We start from the raw sequence: 20718 nt of genomic DNA on the forward strand, positions 1-20718 counted from the left end.
TTTATTTTTAGAATGAAGGCCAACGTGTTATATCTTTAAATGTTCCCCCTTAATATAAATATAAAACGAATGTTGTTAAAATTCTTAAAAATGTAGATCTTCAGCGCCCTGAAGTCTTTGTAATATATTACAATTTTGTGTCTTAAATTTTTAGATATTTTCTGATTTATAAATTTTATGAAAATTAGTTTCCCTGTTTTAGAAACCTTTTCTTGTCTTTCGGAATCCCTAGAGTTTTTTGCAAGTTATTATTGGACCCTTTGCCTTTTTTTAACTATATAAAATATACCCTTCCTAATATAAAACTTTCCTCCCAGTTGACGGCCACCTTTCTCATGTTGTTTTGCACAACTTGTGATTGGGCCAATTCCCCTGCCCGGAAACTTAAGTAACTGCCCTCGCGGCTCGCATTGTTCAACTGCTTGTTAGCCTCAGGTGTAAATTACAAATCTGAGCGGCGCATAATGAATGAAGGCGCACGGCCCGTGAAGCGGCAAAAGAAGCGACTAAATGAAATGAAATCGCAGTGAAAACGCTTTCATTAAACATGCCAGAATGCCAGAATCCCAGAATGGGAGGTGCAAAACTTTTCCCCTCCGCCCCTCCAGCCCTCCTTCGGGGCGGGGGGGCGTGGCTGACAAAGGAGGCTGGAAAAGCTAGGGGCTGCGGGAAAAGCGCGACAAACTGCGGCCAAGTTGATTAGAAAGCCGAGCAGAAAGTCTCGCCTGGGACTGGCAGGCAGCCTAATGAAAAACTTGGAAATTTACGGTCAACGAGTTGTCAAAGCGGCACCAGTAAAGCCGGCCAAGTAGGGAAATGTGGGAAAATCAAGGGAAAATGGGTAGTGGGAGGGGCGAATGCCCATAGTTTCAGAGACGCCAAGTCAAACAATTAAGCCCAGCCATGTTCGAATGGAAAGGGCGACAGGCGGTTTAAATAAATAATTGCCATCGAAATTAAGCAATGGGCTGGGCGGCGGTAAAAGGGGACCTGCTGATGGCCACTGGGCACGGGAGTACACTGGGAGAAAATATAGAAAAAACTTCCAATAAAAAAACGCCCCTTCCTATTCTGTCAAGAGAATAACTTAATACATTGTTGTCTCAAAAAATAATCTTAAAAGTTTAAAGGAGCACCACATTATAAATTGTTTTGAAGTACCTATTATCCTTGACAAATTAAGTTCCCAAAGAATGTGTTTTGGAAAAACATTTTAATATATTTTTACTTTTTAAGAAAAATGTTCAATATCAATTATTATATATTTTATTATTTATGATCCTTGACATACTACAATTTTTTTAAGATCCAGTTTAAATTTAAATTTAATTTTGGTGCCAGGTGGAAGAGTTTGCTTATATCCCGTGGGTGCCTAAAATTTTTTCCATTGATTTCGAGATACCCTCTTTATTTTTTAATAGGCTTTTATTGTCAGTGTGGGGGCTGTAATCTCGCGGGCACAGGACAGTTGAGCGAAGGAGCCAGAGTGCGAGGACATCGAGGAAAGGCCAGAAGTACAGGACCGGACAGGATGACAAGGTAACGCGCGGACCCGGAAGCGCGGAGCCTGGGAGGCTGGGAGGCTGGGAAAAGGACGATAGCAGGAGTAATGACAGGAAGTCCCGATAAAGGAGACAAAGAAAACGCATGCATTAACACAGATAACGGGCCGTGGGAAAAAGCCGACACCCGGGGCCACAAAAATGGGGTGGCGTTCGGCATATAGTTCATTAGCGCTGATCAAGAGGCTACGGCTACCGCTGCCCATTCGAAAATTCCGGATGCCAGTGGAATTTCAGCTGGACGATGGCCAAAAGAGCAGCCCCACACGGCACATAAACTGCTATGTAAATTTACCACTCATTAATAATGCCAACCGGGGGGCGGCCAGGAAATGGTTTGCGGCCGATTCGGCCAAATAGCAACTATTAAATTGCAATCAAATATTGCCCAAATTTTAATAGTAGCCACAAAAAACCTTTTAGTCCCCTAAAACCCCAAATGCCAATGGCAAAAGTTAATGCTAATGTGGCATATGTATGTAAAAATAGTAATAGATAAGCCCATCGTTTTTAGGGAGGAGAGCCTGAAAGTATTACCACGGGGCTAACAAAATAAGGCATATATGTATGTTTCTTTTAATGTAACAAAAATCCTGCATTTAATAAAATGATGCGTTGAAAATAGAAAAACTATTTTAATCAAATATTTATTAACTAGAATATTTGCATTATGTACTAGTCAGCAATAAACCATTTGATTTTTTAATCTTCTTAATTAAAGAAACATTTTCCTTAAATTGAATCAAGGCAAACGATTTGAATGCCTACCAGGGAATCAATAGCTTTAACCTTTTTCATTTCGATTTCGCACACACCAACCTGGGGTCAAAGGCTAATTGCCAGACCCTCACCGTAGTTTTCGTGACATTCCCACTGGTCACGTGCTCCTCGCTAGTTCGCACACACAGCGAAAAATGGGAGGTGGGTTTGGGACTGGGATGGTCTGCCTGGCATTTTGGCGACCCAATCTTGATGCTATCATCAATTGTCAAATAACCAACTGTGTGAGATTTGCGCACCAGCTGTGGCCAGAAGCGTTGAAGCATTCATGGCACTGCAAATCAACGAATGCGGGGTATGCACACACATGTTACACAGTTACGCAAATGCACAGGGAAAAATATGTAAGCATTTATAATATTTCTATATTATTTAATGAAAAAACTTAATTCACCTCTATATTTTGGAAAAGTTTCATACCTATATTTTGTCTTATAACACTTTTCATTTAATACTTTCAAAGAATGTATTAAATATTACCCTACTTAAGTTCAATGACTTAAGTTAAACATTAATCCTAGCAAAATAAATTAAAACAAATTGAAAATATAAGAAAAGTTTTAGATGTTGGAACTTATATATATGATATGTGATATATGACTATTGATTTCAGTGAACTTCGCATATGAGAGCTCCCTCCGAACAACTCACTTTGTGGGTTATTTGTTTTGGTCATACGCTCATTTCGCTTCTGCTGGGAAAATCGAACGAAGGACCCCAAATAGCTCAGGAAAACAAAAACCGGAATAGGGAAAGTGTGGGAAAACGAGGAAAGAGGGAAAAGGGAAAAGGGCAAAGGGATAAGGCAAAAAGGTTCGACTAAACGATTCAAGGATCCAAGCACAAAAATCAAGAGCAGCAGCAGAGTAAACAAACGAAAAGGGGAACCGCAAATGTACAACGGACAACAAGCTACCAAAACCGAATCATGACCAAAGGTTCTTCCATTCCCCTCCGGAAAATCCCAACTACTGGTGCTGTTTGAGCTGCCAGAAAAAAAAATGGAAAAAAAAATCCACAAAACCCAACCCAATCTCAAACGACGAGCAACGAGCTGAGCAATCGTAAATCTTCTTATGTGCAGCAGCATTTTAACGATAATTTGCTTTATTGAAGCCGTTTAGATTTGGCCAGCAGAGCGGTCCGGTCTGCACCGAACCGGACCACAAGTCAAACGACAACTAGAGCGTACCCATGTGTCCAGACTGGGACGCAATCTATACTCCTTCTCATCCTAAAGCACACTGAGGAAAAATGTTATTAAGGAAGGAAAATCACATCGATAAGAAAGCTACTAACATTTTATAAGAATAGGAAAACTACTTATTTCATGTTAATATCAGAAATTATTTAGGTAAACACTTTAGATTTCGAAAGAAGTATTATGAAATTACTAAAAATAGCATATGGGTTCAATGCAGTTTATAATGGATGTTTTTACAGTAGGAAATTTACATACCAAAGGAAATTTAAATTCACCTAATTCCACACTAGCGTCAAATATCCTATAAACATATTTTTTTTGATCAGAACATTTTATAACTAAATTACTTTATAGATGATATGGGTTAAAAATAATATGTAACAAAATCAATATCATATATAATTTACTTTCCATATGAAGTGTTTTTAATACAGAAAATGTATTTGAAATATAATATAATTTATTTTAATAACCATTTTTATTTTTTAATACCGATTTTCCTCAGTGTACTATTTGGCATCGGTTCCCCTTTGAATGTTTGAAACGCTTCCGTTTAAATGGTTTTTATAGCAAATTTATGTAGAGGAAAACACTTTTAAGGTTGACCAAAAGGACATACGCAGGAATCCATAAAAATAGCTCGCCAAACACATGCGACCCGGGCCAAATCGAATCGAATCGATGCCCCTTTTCCCCGGGACTTGCAGAGGTGTGAACAAAGATTTGCCACTTTTGCCGCTCGTTTGACCGGGCAGTCTTGGTAGTGGTAACTGGATACTGGGTCTCCGGTTTCTGGACCAATATGTGCCATGAATAATGGCCGGGCAAATTGCTCAGCAGCTTTCCAGCTAACTGGGTTGCAGCAAATTGCCCAGTTAGCTGCTGCAGCCAGACATCCTGTTAATGTTTTGTCGAGATCTCCAAGCCCCCTCCCCCCTCCAGAAGCTGTAAAAATGTTACCACATCATTGGAAGTAATTACTGTGTCATTTGGCAATTGACTTTGGATTGGTATATGGCCGTCGTTGATTTGCCAGCCTGACAGTTTAAGTAATTACAGCTTAGCTGTGTTAAGTGTGTGTTAAATGTCAGAGGTCAACTGCAAGCCTTTTGATTGATCTCATAAGATTACCCGACGTGTCGGAGTCAAGAAATTAATCTTGAAATGTCTCCACCTGCTCTGCTGTAATGAATAACAAAATATTGCCTGGCCATATCTAAGTGTAATAACTCAATTCGTCAGCATTCGACTGCATTTAATTAAAATATTTTATTAATTTATATCGCCAGGCAGATGGCCATAAACTCGCTGTATGCCATGCATATACGCAGACACAGTAATTGTGAAAAATAACAACGATGCACAAGCAACATAAATTCAGGACAACAACAAGGACACTGGGCCATATAGGCAGAGATATACGTACATTTCCTTACTCCTTTCGCCAGACTCTTTCTTTTTGGCCCGGTCATTATTTAAATTAATAAATATATTACAGTTTTACATTAAGCCAAAAAGAGAATGCCAAGTGCTTTTAAGTCGCATTACGCATACGCCCTGTGCCAAACTTGCTTAACTGCAAGGATTCTGGCAGTTTACCGCTGACAAATAGATTGGCAAAAATTATGATTGAGTAGCATTTGCAGTTCAGCTTTTTTGGGGAAATATATTATTCTGTACTTTAATTTATTTATCCGGATCAAGAAAAAAGGCTTTGTATTAATGAATAAAGTTTTTTACATGCTTTTAAATATTTTACCACTTTGAAAATAATGTAGTTACATTTTAGTTTACTTTTAATTTTATTGCTTAGAAATAAATCAACTATCCTTGTTATGTCATGTTAAATTTTTATATTAAAAATGCTTAAGTGGAGCTGTTGTTATTTCTATTAAAACAAGAACTTTAAATATTACAGTCTTAACTGGAACTCTAGAAGCTGTCCTTGACTCTCTCCATCACTTTCCCGTATTGCCGAGGGGCTGCATTCATTGTAGTTCCTGTGCTTCTGTTTCTACCCTGGTCGGCTTTACTTGGTATTCACTGAGAAAAAAACCAGAACTTTTAGGAAACAGTTAAACAAGAATATACAGGGGTAATATAAGTGACTGAGTACAAAATAGCAAAACTCCTATTAAAGTAAATTACAATAAATGGTATTATATTGCTAACAGAAATTAGTTTGTTAATTCTAACTTAATGTTTGTGGCACCAATCTGTTTATAATCGGTAAATAAACATCGGACTCTTTTTTTTAATAAATATACCATTTTTAAATATCTTATTTATTTATTAAAGTAAAAATATCCATTTAGAACCCTTAAAAAATATTTTTTTTTAAATGGGTATATATTTTAGCCTAACGGATGAATTAATAAAACTAGCTACCTGTGCTATCAACAATTCTTTAACAAAAGGAATATACATGTTTCATAAATTTGTATTCAACACTTTTTTTTCTGAGTGTACCTTCTTGCTGCTTGGCGCTGAGGGGCGTGCCTGGCATGTGACATTCGCCGGCATAAATGTCAACAACTGTTAGTTATTGTTGTTGGCCTGCTGGCGCTTGTGTGTTTGTGTTGTTGGTGTTGCAGGGCTGTTGCTTCCACCGGGTATTTGTGTTGTTGTTGTTGTTGTTGCTGTTGTTGCTGTTGCTGCTGTGGCAAGTGTGACTGCGGCTTTGGCTGTCAACAATGGCTGATGCCAACAATGTGACCGTCATGCCGTGGGCACTTCGCAGCGCCAAGACTTTTCCTCTGAAAGCCACTCAAACTTCGCCCAACACCGACACACGCCGCCACACACACACGACACGTTGTTGCGTATACGCCGCGTGGTAATTGTAATTATTCCCGCAATTCAGCCAGATTTGTTAAGCCATTAGGCAACAGGTCGGCCGGCATCCATATTAATGCCATCGCACAGCTGAGCATTCGACTTGGGCTGGAATAATGGTGCTTGAATGGGGAATTCCCCGAAATAATTAAATTCATTTATGCGAGACCCCAAGCTTAGCACAGAACTTTGGCCATAAAAACCCGAAAATAACCATAATAATGATAATGATATCAATAACAATGGGGATTACTTGGCAATAGTTGAGCGAGCTTCATAAAAACCAGCTGTTCATATTTTTCCATTTTCACATCGATATGTAGTTAAGCACCGCAAACACAGCGCCAAAAAAAATACAAATATAGGGGAAGAAAAAACGATAGATAGAATGGAAAAATGCTTTCGGTCTGTGGAAAATGTTAATGACCATATAAAAAATTTAGCCCCTCGTTTAACGTGGCTTCTATTGCAAAGAGAATCATAAACAATTAGTTTATCGGTCCATTTCAAGTTGAGTCTTTAATGGTGGTTAATAAACATGTGCATTTTGCCATTTCAGTTGAAAATATTTCAAGACTATTTATTGCACTCATATTTGTGTCATCAAATTCTAAGGATATCAATCTCTTTAATTTGCTGTTCAATATTTGGTTTATGTTGTCCATCTATTGAATGCAGTTCTCAAACGATTTATTCAACCTAATAATGCACAGATTAAATTGTCGCCTCTCATATCAAAGATTTGCGTATTACACTTTATTAGTTTACCAAAAACAAATTAAATTCAATGATAGACTTTATTTGCTCTTAAAGAGCTTCATCGATTAAATGCAAATCGTATTCAACGGAATAATATTTATTTGTACTCGCCACTTGTCCTTTGTTAAATCATTGTAACACGGCTCCGCTTAAATTTGATCCTTTCCATTTATCAATGGCAGCTCCTTGAACCACTCTAGCTGGAAAATATGATTTATGTGTCCCGCCGCGCTTGACTACTCACTCCCTCTTTCCGGATTTTCCCCGAAATTTTCCCACAATTTTCCCCGACCAACCCCGCGGCCGTTTGAACTGTCGAAAGTTGTAAGTGTTGCCAAAGCAGCTTGCCGCTGTTGCTACTAAACGAAATCGAAATCGAATGCCATCGTAATGGCCTCTGGGCAGACAACGGGCATAATTTTACACGCAGACTTTCAGACGGAAGGACGAAAGACTTGAAGGCCAACGGCTCGTTTGTCTGGCTCAACTTCTCAATCTAAACGGAGAAAAAAAATCAATAACAAAATAATATAGATAAAAATACTATTTTCTAACTAAGCAATACTTAAAATAAATTCATAAGTAAATTAAGTATTCCCATTTATTTTATTATAAGTTACTGGAAATCCCTTATAAAACTATAAATGATCTGATTAACAAAGGGTTATTATATTAGGTCGGAAATAAACACCGAATAAATTTAAAGTTCCTTAATATTAAACGTTTTCCCACATGGTTACAGGTAATATAATATTTTTAAGTACATTAAAAGTTTTCCACTTAAAAATGGCATTTTAGAAAATAATATTTTTCCCCGAGTGCAATCCCTTATTAGCAGGCAGAATGAAAAATTTGAAATTATAATGCCATCCGGCCGGGCGGCAAAGTTCTTTTGACCAGCCAGCCGTCTGATGTCTTGGCGCCGACCCATAAATATAAATTTGATTTTTTATATCGCACTTTGATATGTGTGCAGCAACACCAACACTTTTGCAAACTTTTTGAATCGGATCTCATCTCATTTTATTTCATCTCCGGAATCGGTATCCTGTTACAGCTGTCGGAAACTAAATGAAAAACACACGCAAACAAGGCCAAAATAAAGAAATTGCCAAAGGAAAAGCTTTAAATGCCGCTCAAGTTCCATTTGCATCATTTCGATTTGCATTAGTGGCCATAAAATATGTCCAAACTTTGGCAGTAAAATCAAATGGTTTAATTTAAAAAGTCGTTAATTTTATTTACTTCCGTTTAATGGCAGCATATAAATGGAATTATTGTTTCGACGCTTTGGGAAATTATCTTAACAAGTAGTTAAATATACTTTAATGTGGGAAGTAATTGATTTGAGGTATTGACTGGAAGACAATTGAAATATTTCGATCAGATAATTGTCTGCCATAAAGAATTAGATAGATTTCTTTTACCTCATTATTAGAAGTTTCTTAAAAAATAAGCTTTAAGTTGCTCTATTTTCTTCCAGAACAACCTTTTTTATTTAAATCTAATTGTTTGAGATTTTTTCATTTAATCAAAGTCTTAGCAAGACCCCATAACACATTATTTAAAAATTAAATGGACTAAATATAAGCCTATTATTAGTTAAAGTTAGCAGCATGTTACGAAACAAATTATCCCAGAATCCATAACAAAAGTGGTTCAGAAAGCAATTTCAAGTTTCTGTAAGCGGCTTACCAATTTGAATCAATTATGTGCGGGGGCTACCTGCCTTATACCCAATAATTAAGTTTATTGAATCTCTCAAAAATCGCACGTGTGCTACATTTTTTTCCGAGTTTTTTTATTGGAATATTCTAGCCTTGGGCATAATGCATTGTGATTTGGAGACCCACTCAAACAAGCCGTGAATTTTGGTTATTTGCCAAAGCTACGACTGCCATTGACAGTGATTTGCGTTTGCCAAAAACTTTTGGACCATTTTTCGCCGCAAGTCGGGAAAATGTCAGAAAAATACTCGGCCCATCCATATGCGTGCTGAGAAGATCTCCAAGGTATGGGTATAAGTGGTAGCCAAGAGGGGGCTTTTCCAAAGGAGGGTGAAAAACACGGAAAACTTTTTCATTACGCAATTTTTGCGCTACGCCAGCGTACATACGCACCTCGATGCTCCCGGCATAGTGAGGGACTTTTTATCAAAATCACACTCATATATTCAGCTTTGCTTAAAAACTTTTCTAATTCCATTAACGTTACGCACATGCTCAGGCTCCCCATAGTCCTGCCGCCTTCCATCCAGGACGTCCTATTGTGGCCGATGAAGTTTTGCACCCACGTGCATTGGGCTCTGGACAAAAGGACATCACTGGGGGAAATTTCTACTCAAAAAGGTGCTCTTAAACAGATAAAATCCTTGCTTCCTAATGATATTTCACAGATTTAAGAAAATATTAAAAAATGAATTAATGGTTGCTGATGAAATATTACATCTTAAGATATAGATAAAATATCTTGAGGTTTTGATATTGATAGCAAGGATTTTTTAAAAAATGGTTTAGAAAGTAGTTACAGACCTTCCATACTTTTAATAAGGCTATTACATTTTCATTAAAAAAATATATATATAGTATGGCAACTCGCCTATATTATTAACCAATATTAAGCATTTGTGCATTTAACTAAATATTTTTACCCACAAAAATATCAAAATTTCTCCTAGTGCAGGGCATAGAAAACCCAGGGTAGATTTTCCATGACTTTACAAATTCTGGCAACATTTTTTGGCTCACTCCCCGCTTTAAAGTAAACAAACAGAAGAGAACAGGACAGCGTCTATAATGAGCCGTAGTTGCGAACAGATTTCCTCGGCCCGCCGAAAAGTCATTTTTTGCCGGGGGGATAAGTTTGGCTTTGTGGTCCGCTTTAATTCTGTTGGGAAAGTTAAACATTTTTTCCACGTCTCATTTCTCAGCTGGATTGCCATGGTGAGGAGCTGGATTTTGGGTTCCGCTTAATTTTTGTTAATAATTATTTTCGCATTTTCGGCATTGCTTGCGGTTGATGGCAGCCCGCGTTGCCCGGACGAGGGATCAGAGTTAATTAGTTTGTAATTATTATAAATTGAGGATGAATGCTTGTGGCAAGTTTAATTGGATATTTGATGTTTTTAAATTACGTAAAAATGAGCGTGAAATATTAGCGCCAGCTATTTCTCTTCTTTTTTTGCTTCCTGTAAGCTAGTCCTGGTCGGGGGTAAATTAATTTTTAATGCCTTGGCTTTGTCAGTGGACCCTATATTTATGTGCTGAGCCAAAGCAGCTGCCTTATGCCCAAGCTGCATGCTTTTTGTGTCATCGACCGCGTTTGTGTCACACGTGCCACGCCCACTGTAGGTACAGTGAAACCCCTAAACTAAACAAAATGAGGATAGTTTTATTTAACTAATGACTATGCTTCTTTTGTAAGTATACCTATTTTTTAGTATTCAGAAAATGGTCATGAAAGAAGTGCTTATTAATTCTATATATATAAGACTATCCTTAAAATTTGAAGAGTAAATGCAGAGGTCAAGCCAGAAAAAATAAAACTTCCATATTCTTACCAAATATTCTCACTACAGTATTAATTTTTGCTAAGAACTGGTTTTATCCCAAGTTCCTTTATATGTTTTTTATAATAATTATAGTTTGAGTATATTTTAATTTAATCCTTTTTAATGAAGTCCTCATTAAACGATTGCTATTAACCATCTTAAGATCAACCCTTTACTTTAATATTTGTAGTTTCGAATAGGGGTTTAATCCTTTGATGCCTCACTGTAAACTCAAGTGGTTGGGGGCTGCTTCGTGTTCGGTTTGTAGAGAGGGCGCCGAACAATTAATCATAATCTCGTGTAGTTGCACAGCCAAGTGCCTGGGCCACGTTCGCAGCAGTTTTTCATAGTAGCGAACAATAAATTTTAGAGCCGCCGGCCGCGTCTTGAGCAGTCATAACTTTGAATCAAGAAAGCCACGTAGCCTTGTACACCATCACCATCCACCTCCTACAACCTAAAACTCCCAGCTGAGGGAGAAAATATGTTTAAATTTTACTTTAGTTTGCCCCAATGCTGTTATTGTATTATCATTTTCCCTATGTGCCACAGAGCCACGTACATTTGTAATAATTTACAATGAAATATGCTTCGGAGGGTGTGGGACAATGATAAAGTCATTCGCTTTATTTATCCCCCATTGCTAATTCAATAAGGTGGCAATTCCGAATAACTGCATGCGTGCTGAACTATTTGCAGCAATGAATAAGAGACTACTTCTTAAGTTAAGAAAATTACAAAACTATTGTTAGCTAAGAAATTGTATTCATTTTTAAAGAAAATCTATATATAATGCTTTTAAAATGTTCTCTAACTTATGAATTCAACAGCTTTAAGTGGCATTTCTATATTTTATATGGCTCTTTGCCCAAGTGTACTGTCACATTAAATATTCTTCGATTTGCAGTCCTGCACTTTTGTTAAAGTTTTCCTTTTTTTTAAAAAGCTTTTCCTGTCCCCCAGAGCCTGGAATACGTGTGGTGACCACACTGAGCCCCATAAGTACGCATCTGTATGCAAAAGTACACAAGTTCGGTTGAGAAACTTGAACCTTTGGTGTTTGTTTTATTGCCAATGATACACACAATTGTTTGTATGTCCTGCCAGTGAGACAAACTCCATTTTCCCGGTACTGTTTCCATTTCCATTTACATTCCCATTTTCATTTTCATTCCCATTCCCATTTGGCAGTGGCACTGCCCCTTTGCCATAAGCATTACCCTGTTGTTTTCTTTGGATGCCCAAATTGATTCTATTGACTTTGTTGTGATAAGGTCAGAAGTTAATGTAAATGTTGTGGCCCTGTGCATCGAGACAGTTTGCTGGGGGTTTTCGGGCTTGGGTTTGGGTTTCCAAATTAAAACTTCCAACTTTACTATTCTTTTTGATGTGGCTTAAGGGTCTTTCCCTCTGATAAACTCTGATCAAAGTAAACTGGCACCGGGGATTCGATCTACGATAGAGATATGCAACTGGGTAGGTAGCACATGGGATGGTGTCTGACAGAAAAACAAACAAATGTCTCTGAACGTTGCAAGTGTGACAGTTCACTTGGATTTCAAGTACTTTAGGCGAGCCTATAACATCCCTAAAAAGAAAATATAAATTTGTGAGCCTTAGATTTTCATTTAAATTTTAAAACTATGGAGCTCACTCCACTTTTTGTTTATAGTTATTTTCTTTATCTTGTTTTGGTAAAACATGTTAATAAAACAAGGAAGAACGCTATAGTCGAGTACCTCGACTATCAGATACCCGTTACTCAGCTATATGGAGATATGCAAGCAGCAAAGCGAGATTAAAATGCGCCACCTACCGGCGGTATACAGATTTAAGCGTTATGGGCGTTAGAGTGGGCGTGGCAAATTTTTTTTTGGATCAATCGATAGGTATCGACGAGACCAATACATTTCAGTTAAAATTTTTTATCTAGCATGAAAATTGTGGGCGTCACAGGTTTTCGCGGTTTGTGGGCGTTAAAGTGGGCGTGGCAAACTTTTTTTTGAGTCAATCGATAGGTATTGATGAGAACAATACATTTCAGTTAAAATTTTTATTCTAGCATCAAAACTGTAGGAGCCACAGTTTTGGGCGGTTTGTGGGCGTTAGAGTGGGCGTGGCACTGTGCTGAAACAAACTTGCGCTGCGCAGGAATCTCAGGAATCTGCGTGCCTAATCCCAGTATTGTAACTCTCATAGTTTCCGAGATCTCAGCGTTCATACGGACAGACGGACAGACGGACAGACGGACAGACGGACATGGCTAGATCGACTCGGCTAGTGATCCTGATCAAGAATATATATACTTTGTGGGGTCGGAAACGCTTCCTTCTGCCTGTTACATACTTTCCGACGAATCTAGTATACCCTTTTACTCTACGAGTAACGGGTATAACTATACTTAAAACAGAAATCATTTTTAGGTATACCTTTGAAGTATAATCAAATCTATTGCTATTTAATTTGTAAAGACAGAATAAGCACTATTTTCTGAATGAGTTTTGTAGTATATGATTTATTGCTTTAATAAGCATTTAATAATTGCAAAAATTGTATTATTAGTTGTTAAAATATATTCTTTTTAAATTCCAAGCTCTTAAATTTTGCTCTAAAGAATCCTCTAAACCGGAGTTGAATTTAAAGAGTTAATTTCCCCTTCACTCATGCCAGACAGCCACATACTATTGAAGCAGACTGTGGGTCGGTGGGTGGAGGAGTCAAACTGAGGCAGCTAACTGACAGCAATGCCGTGTCGATGTCGAAAGCATCCATTCTCCATTCAATCCGCCCGAAAAGCTCCATTCCGTTCCTGAGTCTTCCATCTCTCCCCACTGAACCATAAAAAGCAATGCCTGCTCCTACTTCTCGGGATCTCGGGATCTCTGTCTCAGTGGTTGGCTTTGGCAAAGTTTTGTGCGTAACATGAAAAACTTCGATAAATTCACAGTTGAAACAATTACCATGAATTTTATCAAAAATGATACGCGCTGTTCGTATCCGACCATGCAGCAACAATATTTTTTAATGCACTTTGGGGGAAAATGAAACCCAAGAAGGATGCCGAGGCAGCTGCTCGGGATAAGGATCTGTGGGGCGGGGATGGAGGCGGGGTAGCTGGGGAAGCCCAGTGGAAAGCCAGGAAAAACCAAGAGGAAAACCAAGGGAAATGCCTGACAGATAGACCAGGAGCCAGCGTGAAGTTGCCGGGATGCCGCCGCTGCTCCTCCGTAAAATGTAAGCGCAAAATTGCTTGAGAAAACTTTCTCAACTTTTCAGCTAATATTTGACTTTGGCAAAATAAGCAGACGATGTGGAAAAAACAACGCAGCGACATTGCATCGAATGGCAAAAATATATATTTTCTTAAACATTATGCGACGACATTTGCGCTGATGTGAAAGTATCTTAAGGATACCAAATTCCCCTTCATCACATTCCCTTACAGCATATGCAGGCCAACATTTCTTTTGCGACATTTATGGCTGCTAAAAAAAATTGAAAAAAATAATCTCGAATAATATTTATGCCAGCAAAAAGTTTTACGCCCTAAACGCTGCAATTGAAAATGAACATTAAAATTGATATTGGCCCGCTAGTCGGACAACTTTAATGGCTGTCAATTGCAGGCGAAAGTTTTTCCCCTGCTCCGTTTTTATTTTATTTTATATTTATTTTATTTGAATTTGTGTAAACTTAATATTTTGTTATTAGTTTTGCGAAAGTGTCCAATGGTTTTTATTCCATTGCAAAAAGTCCCAGGCAGCGCAGGCAACTCAAATAGATTTTGAGTAGCTTTTCAGTTTGAGTCGACGTTAAATGAGAAAAGTTTCGCCGAGTGTTTGTTGCAGTTTTTCGTGTAAGTTGGCCGCTACTCCTTCGTGGCAGGTGAAGTGTCCTCTTCTCTGGCCTTGTTTTGCTTTTCCTCCTTGTCGTTTTGCCAGGCGTTAATGATCTTTAGGCCAACAGTTTAGCCTTGCTAACCCTCCAAAAACACGGGCTAAAGGACAAATATTAACTGAATCATAGAATAATTTTTAAATTTTGTGAGTTTTTTCTGCTCTCCCTTTTTTGTTTAGCAATTAGCACATGGTAAAAAATGTGAAGATTGAAATATGCCCGGCTGCTGGGCCATTCTTCAATTTCCACCCATAACTTCTCCAGTTGGCACACTTTTCCTTGGGATCCATTTCCCCGTTTATAGGCCACCGCATCACACTCAGAACTCTCGGCACCGCCCAGTTTACTAATTTTAGTTTTGCAACTTTTTGTTGTCCAAAACGAACGAGCAAACATCCATATATACACACAATAAATATACCCCAGCGTCTGTGGAGACCGTAGAAACAACCAAAACTATGGGACGTGGGAAATCTACGGGTAGCAAAAACCAAGCCGAAAAAAAAAACCGAAAAACAAGGAAAAACTCCGGGAAAAAATTTTTAAAAAATATAGAAAGAAATGGAGGAAAATTAAGAGCAAACAAAAAGGCAAGCGTCGCTCTGCCAGAGCCGAGCATATTGTATTGAGAGTTCGTTTTAATTAAAAGCAAAAGGAACGCCAAGAATGGCAGCGGCAGATTGCGGATTGAAAAAGGTTACTGCAGCGCTGAATTTATAAAAATGATTAAAAAAGTTGCAAAATGCAAAATGCAAAAGGCAGAACAAACAATCGCAAAAATTGCTCAGAGCGGAAATAAATTTAAGCAGAAACCGAATTTGTCAGACAGCGCAAAATAGCAGCTCACAAAATGCTAGAAACAAAAAAAAAAGGAAAGTAAGGGTAAAAAAAATATAAGCGAAACAGGAGCATAAACAATGCATTGCGGAATATTTGCATTGCGTATACGCCATGTAATAAATAAAAGAGGAAGTGGGAATGGAAATGGGATTGGGAATGGAAATGGACTAGGAGTGGCTGCTCCTTGAGCCCTTCTCGGCAACTTGGCACCGGCAAACAGTTTCCAACTGAATGGCTTTATATCCAACGACTAGTGCTGCCTTTGCCACAGCTGCCAAGGATCTCTGGCCATCCTTGTGGAGTTGCCCTATGTTCCACCTCTCTAGAGTCACTTGATACGCTTGTATCGGGTTTTATAAGCTGACAGGGGAATTTACATCTATCTATAATATCCTGTCTCTTTGGATCTTCAGACGATTCTGACACAATATTTGTTTAATATGTTCTTTTTGAAGAGGTTTTCCTTTATAGTAACAGCCAGAAATACTGCGATGTTTAGCTTGTTCTAAAACTATGATTTCTCTTTTTAATCTTTTGGTCTTTGAGGAAGATTTAAATAATTTAACAATATTCTTTTAAGATATATTTATATTTTTATATTACCCCAGGGCTTGTTATATTTAAGCATTTCTTTTTTAAGGAAACTACCCATTCGGTTCAGAAAAGTCTGCGCTTTTCTTCAGCTTCTCCATGCCATCATCATCGTCATCTTCGTCTGCATTCAACTTGCAGCTCGTTTGTGCCAGTTTTGCTCGTTTACAGGCTTTTACCTGAAACTATTACCTACTTGCCGGCTGGCTCGGTCGATCCTGGCCACGCCCCCCTCTTTCCGCTGAACTTTCACCGCCCCCTTTCCCTTTTTTCCCTGACGAGTTTCCTTCTGCGCCTGCAATCAAGTGTCGACTCGCTGCATCTTATAGTTGCAAGTATGCAGTTTCTTTTTTTCAGCCGCTGAGCATCTGCAGAAAAGTTGCTCATCTGATTACATATTTATTCGCAATTTATGCATAATGCTATAACAGTTCAGTTCATTCTGGACTGGCTTTAATCAGCGGCCAAGTAAGAGATAACCTTCCGGAATCGAAGGCATGCCAGAAAACAGGCGCCGGGCAATCCATCAACTCGTATCATGCCCAAAAACTAAACCCCACCAATTCCCAAGTGTATAAAACTGTCAGGAACTAGCAAACACTGGCTGTAGAGGGGGAAAAAATAACAAAATAAAACACTTTACCATCCGATACACCACGTTAAAGCCCCTGCTTTAAGACCCGCCAGCAAACTATCCGAGAAGCGCAAAAAAAGATGATGAATCTTTTGTTGTTCGCCCGCTCCGAAAGCCACTAAAAATGTTAACTAAAATACAGGGAGAATATATGGTTTCAGAAGAACAAAAAAAAGAAGGAAAAACCAAGGAAAGGGAAAGTAAATGTAACCAAGATGAAATGTGCAGAACTTCAGCAGCAGCAGCAATAACATGTTGAGCAAAAAATTATGATGGAAATGGGGGGCAGATGGAAATAGGACACGGAAAAGTGGGCCAGGACTTCGAGGGGCTGAGGTGGAGATGCAGGGCATTGACAAGCACAAAATAGTCCTGGTAGTCCTGTGTGGCTCAGCATAAAACTAACAAGAAAATTTCGAGGCATGCATTCCATTCAGGGCGTAACGAATCATGTAACTGAGCTCTCACTTCTCGTTTTCTTTAAAATTACGAAAACCAGAAGCAACTGTCGGAAACTAAATGAGAATTGTGGGGGATGTGAAATGCTTTTAGGCAAATGCTAATCAAACAAGAAACTTTCTAAGAGACAGAAATTGTGGAGGCCCAAGGAAGTTTGAGATTACAAAATGTGTATTAAATCTGTACAAGGGTTTTGCCAATGTTACATTTTAAAGATTTTTTAAATAAAGCTTACTATTTTAAGGCCTCGGAACCGATCTTATACAGCTTTACTACCGAACACTTACTAAATTAATGCATCATCAAAAAAGAAGACCTTACCACATGTCAATGTCAACGGCGATGACAAAGATAAATTCACCCAACACGGCAAGCAAGAAGATCTTTCACTTTGTCTGGCCAGTAAAGGCCATTAAAAATTTAAATTGGAAAATAGTCCCGAGCTTCTCTTTAAATTTCAAATTCTATTTCTTTTTTTTTTTGTGAATTTAATGTGCTGTTAGAGAAAAAAGAACACAAATGGCGCCAAATTCCGTCCAACAATCAAGTAAATTCAAAGCAAATTGTCCGCACAATGGCCCAGCCCAAATGTTTGCCAAGGAAGACCATCATGAATGTCCTCGAGGATACGGCAAGCCAACGGCCTAATGCTCATTATTTTGCGCTCGAGAAATTTCTGTCTCGTCACTAATTCATCATTGTTTCGGCACATTAAATCCTTGAACGTCAACGCATTCATTATCTCATCGCATGTGAGCCCAAAGCCCAGAGCCCAGATCCCAGAGCCAAAAGCCGAATGCCGAGGGTTCTGAGCCAAATGCCCTGTTTTTGACCAACTCATCGCCGGGCTCACATGGTCAGCTGTCCTTATGTCGGTCTGTCTGTCATCGAGGCTTCGTCGCCACGGCATGCTTGAGTGATATTAACTGACCGACAATCAGTCAAGGGCAACTGGAGCATCGACGGCCAAAGCAAAGTTGGCCAAAAGAGGCTTAGGCCAGATTTTCGGCCATCGCGGGGACCGGATATGAGGTAGACCATTCAAGCGGCTGGCAAGTTGATCACGAATAGCCCAAGTCATTTTCACGGATATACAGATTTAACCCTATGTGCACATATGTGGTTTAATTTTGGGCATATGCATAAGGGAAGTGGTTCATTAAATAAACTTATAAAAAGACTACGAGTTTTTCTAAAATTGTTAAGTAACAAAATACAAACCATTAGAAAGTATTAGCATAAATTCTAAGGATAACAGTTCTGAAAGTTATAATTAAAGTAACATAATTCAAATATATAAATGGCGTAATCTTTTTAAATAGTAATCTTATAAAAATTAATAGGCCACTATTTTTCTTACATTTTTCTACCGTCAAAAAAGATAATGAATTTCTTATGAGAGGGTTAATGACCCCGTTCAAAGGATCTCTATGCGTCTCGCATGTTAATTGCCTCGCCAGGCTAATCGTATTTTTTGCCTGTCATTATGAGTAATGTGTTTGGAATGCGCACATAAAGCAATTTGTCGAGAAGATTGTGCCGAGTGGCAAATTGCTCTAAGCCCTCGGCAATTTAAACTATTCGGGCTATCCGACACACCGACATAAACAATAAAACCGTTTAAATGTAATCCGCCGTTAAATCAGCAAAACCATATTAAAAAACGAAAATAATATGCCAACCCAACATAATCGCAAATGTCATCTGGCCTTAATTTCGCATGCAAACAAAGCATGATTACAAATGGCCAAAGAGCAACCAAAAAACATTAAACGAGATGGCAAAAAAAGGTTAAACGAAAGTATGCAAATATTTAAAAGACCGCAGGTCAAATCACCTAGTGGTTTAATACAATTTTAAAACCCATTTCTATATTAATATTAGGAATTGTTCTTGGCATTTGGGAACCGCAAATAAAAGGTATAGCACTGAAATATTAAAAACGTTTGTCAAGTAAAGGAAATATTTCGTGTTGCTAAAATAAATTATAAACAAAAGAAATAGCAATGAAATATTAAAAACGTTTGTCAAGTAAAGGAAATATTTCGTGTTGCTAAAATAAATTATAAACAACAAATAATTCCGCGCAGCATTAGCCAAATTTCACATTTTAATCCCAATGACATAATGCGTTTCGCAATGCTTTAATTTCATTATGTTGTTTGGAATGCAAACTGTGTCACGCGGATTAGTCACCGTTTCGCCTCCTTGGGGACCAAAATCATCACCATCCCGTAGTTGTCGTGGCAATAAATTCAGGGCATCCGGCGGGGGCAGCCAGAAAAAGTCATATTACATCGCTAATTTATGTAGCACATAAGTTAATTTCTGTTTGTCTGTTATTTGTTGTAATTAGCCGACGTTCAAGCCGTTGTCCCAGGGGCCATTAAAACTCCTCCCTGGCCGCCGGAAAAGCTCTGGGATATAAACAAACGAAAAACTGTTGCTTCCGCTGGCTGCGTGTGAAAAAATAGGAGAGAGATAGGTACTACTATATATATATATATATACGAAAAGAGATGGCCGTAGTCCTGTAGTCCGGGCTAATTATTTTGTCGGTCAGCCAAAGTTCATAGTTCACATGCCGCAAAAAGGGGGCAAAAGCAACGCCCACTCGTCGCTGGTCCGTTTGTATAATTTTTATTATCAGGCCAAGTAATATAAACTTAATTAATACCCACGTCGGCCGACGGGTCGGGCATTTGATTCATGGCCTGCATTTGCGGGGTCCGGCTTAAATGCAATAATGGATGTGGCGACGCGGAATAAAAATAAAAGTAAATGTATAAAAATGTGCAAAGTACGACCGCAAAAAGTGTGAAGGCGTAAAGGTCGAGCCACGGGTCAGCTCCCAAAGTCGGGGCTTTAACGACGCGTCGACCTTTTTGGCACCTCTGCCTTTGGAAAAGGGTTTTCTTCGCTACACTGCGAGGGTAAACTTTGTATGACAAATTATATTTTCGAAATGATTTTTAAAATGGTTTATGGTTTTTAAAAAATATAAATCCACTTCTGTCAAGTAAGAAAAGTTATTATAAATATATTTCAAAAATAATATCACTGATATATTTACTAAAAATGTTATAGGCTATTTCCAACATTTTTCACACCCTATACAACATTCACACCTCACCATTCGATTAAAAAAAGCGATCAAAAAATCAATTTACAAACAATAAAATCCCCGCGGATAGCGAAACAAAATCTATTATTTTAAGTTTTTCATGTGCAGGTCAATCCGCCCTTCCCCGAATCGAATCACCCATTTATCCACCCGCGTGGCATACTCGCACTTATCAACAGCTTACCGAGTAATACCTATGGAATCGCTTCCCGCTCTGGTTGCATTCAGTGATGGCAAAGAAGCTATATTATAACCGGTTTTTTTTATAAAACTCCCATACCTATCTTAATGTATAATATATATATTCAATATTATTAAAACTTCTTAAAATTAAGGTATACTCTTCGTTATTGACAATAGTTGGTATAGTTATATTTTGAAATATACTTTTGAAGGTTTTCAATCTTTTAACCAAGCAAAGCAATATTATTTTTAAAACCGTATAATAATTTCTCAATGTTTAAGTTTATATGATAAGTTATG

The 20718-nt window shown here is 38.2% G+C and overlaps 1 protein-coding gene across 3 annotated transcripts in view; it reads left to right on the forward strand.

Annotated features, from left to right (window-relative positions):
- beat-Vc (beaten path Vc) overlaps positions 1–20718 on the forward strand; it is a 48029-nt gene that overhangs the window by 10619 nt on the left and 16692 nt on the right. The gene's annotated exons all lie outside the window — the stretch shown is intronic.

This window comes from Drosophila suzukii, chromosome 3 (genome assembly GCF_043229965.1).
Source record: "Drosophila suzukii chromosome 3, CBGP_Dsuzu_IsoJpt1.0, whole genome shotgun sequence".
Taxonomy (NCBI): Eukaryota; Metazoa; Arthropoda; class Insecta; order Diptera; family Drosophilidae; genus Drosophila; species Drosophila suzukii.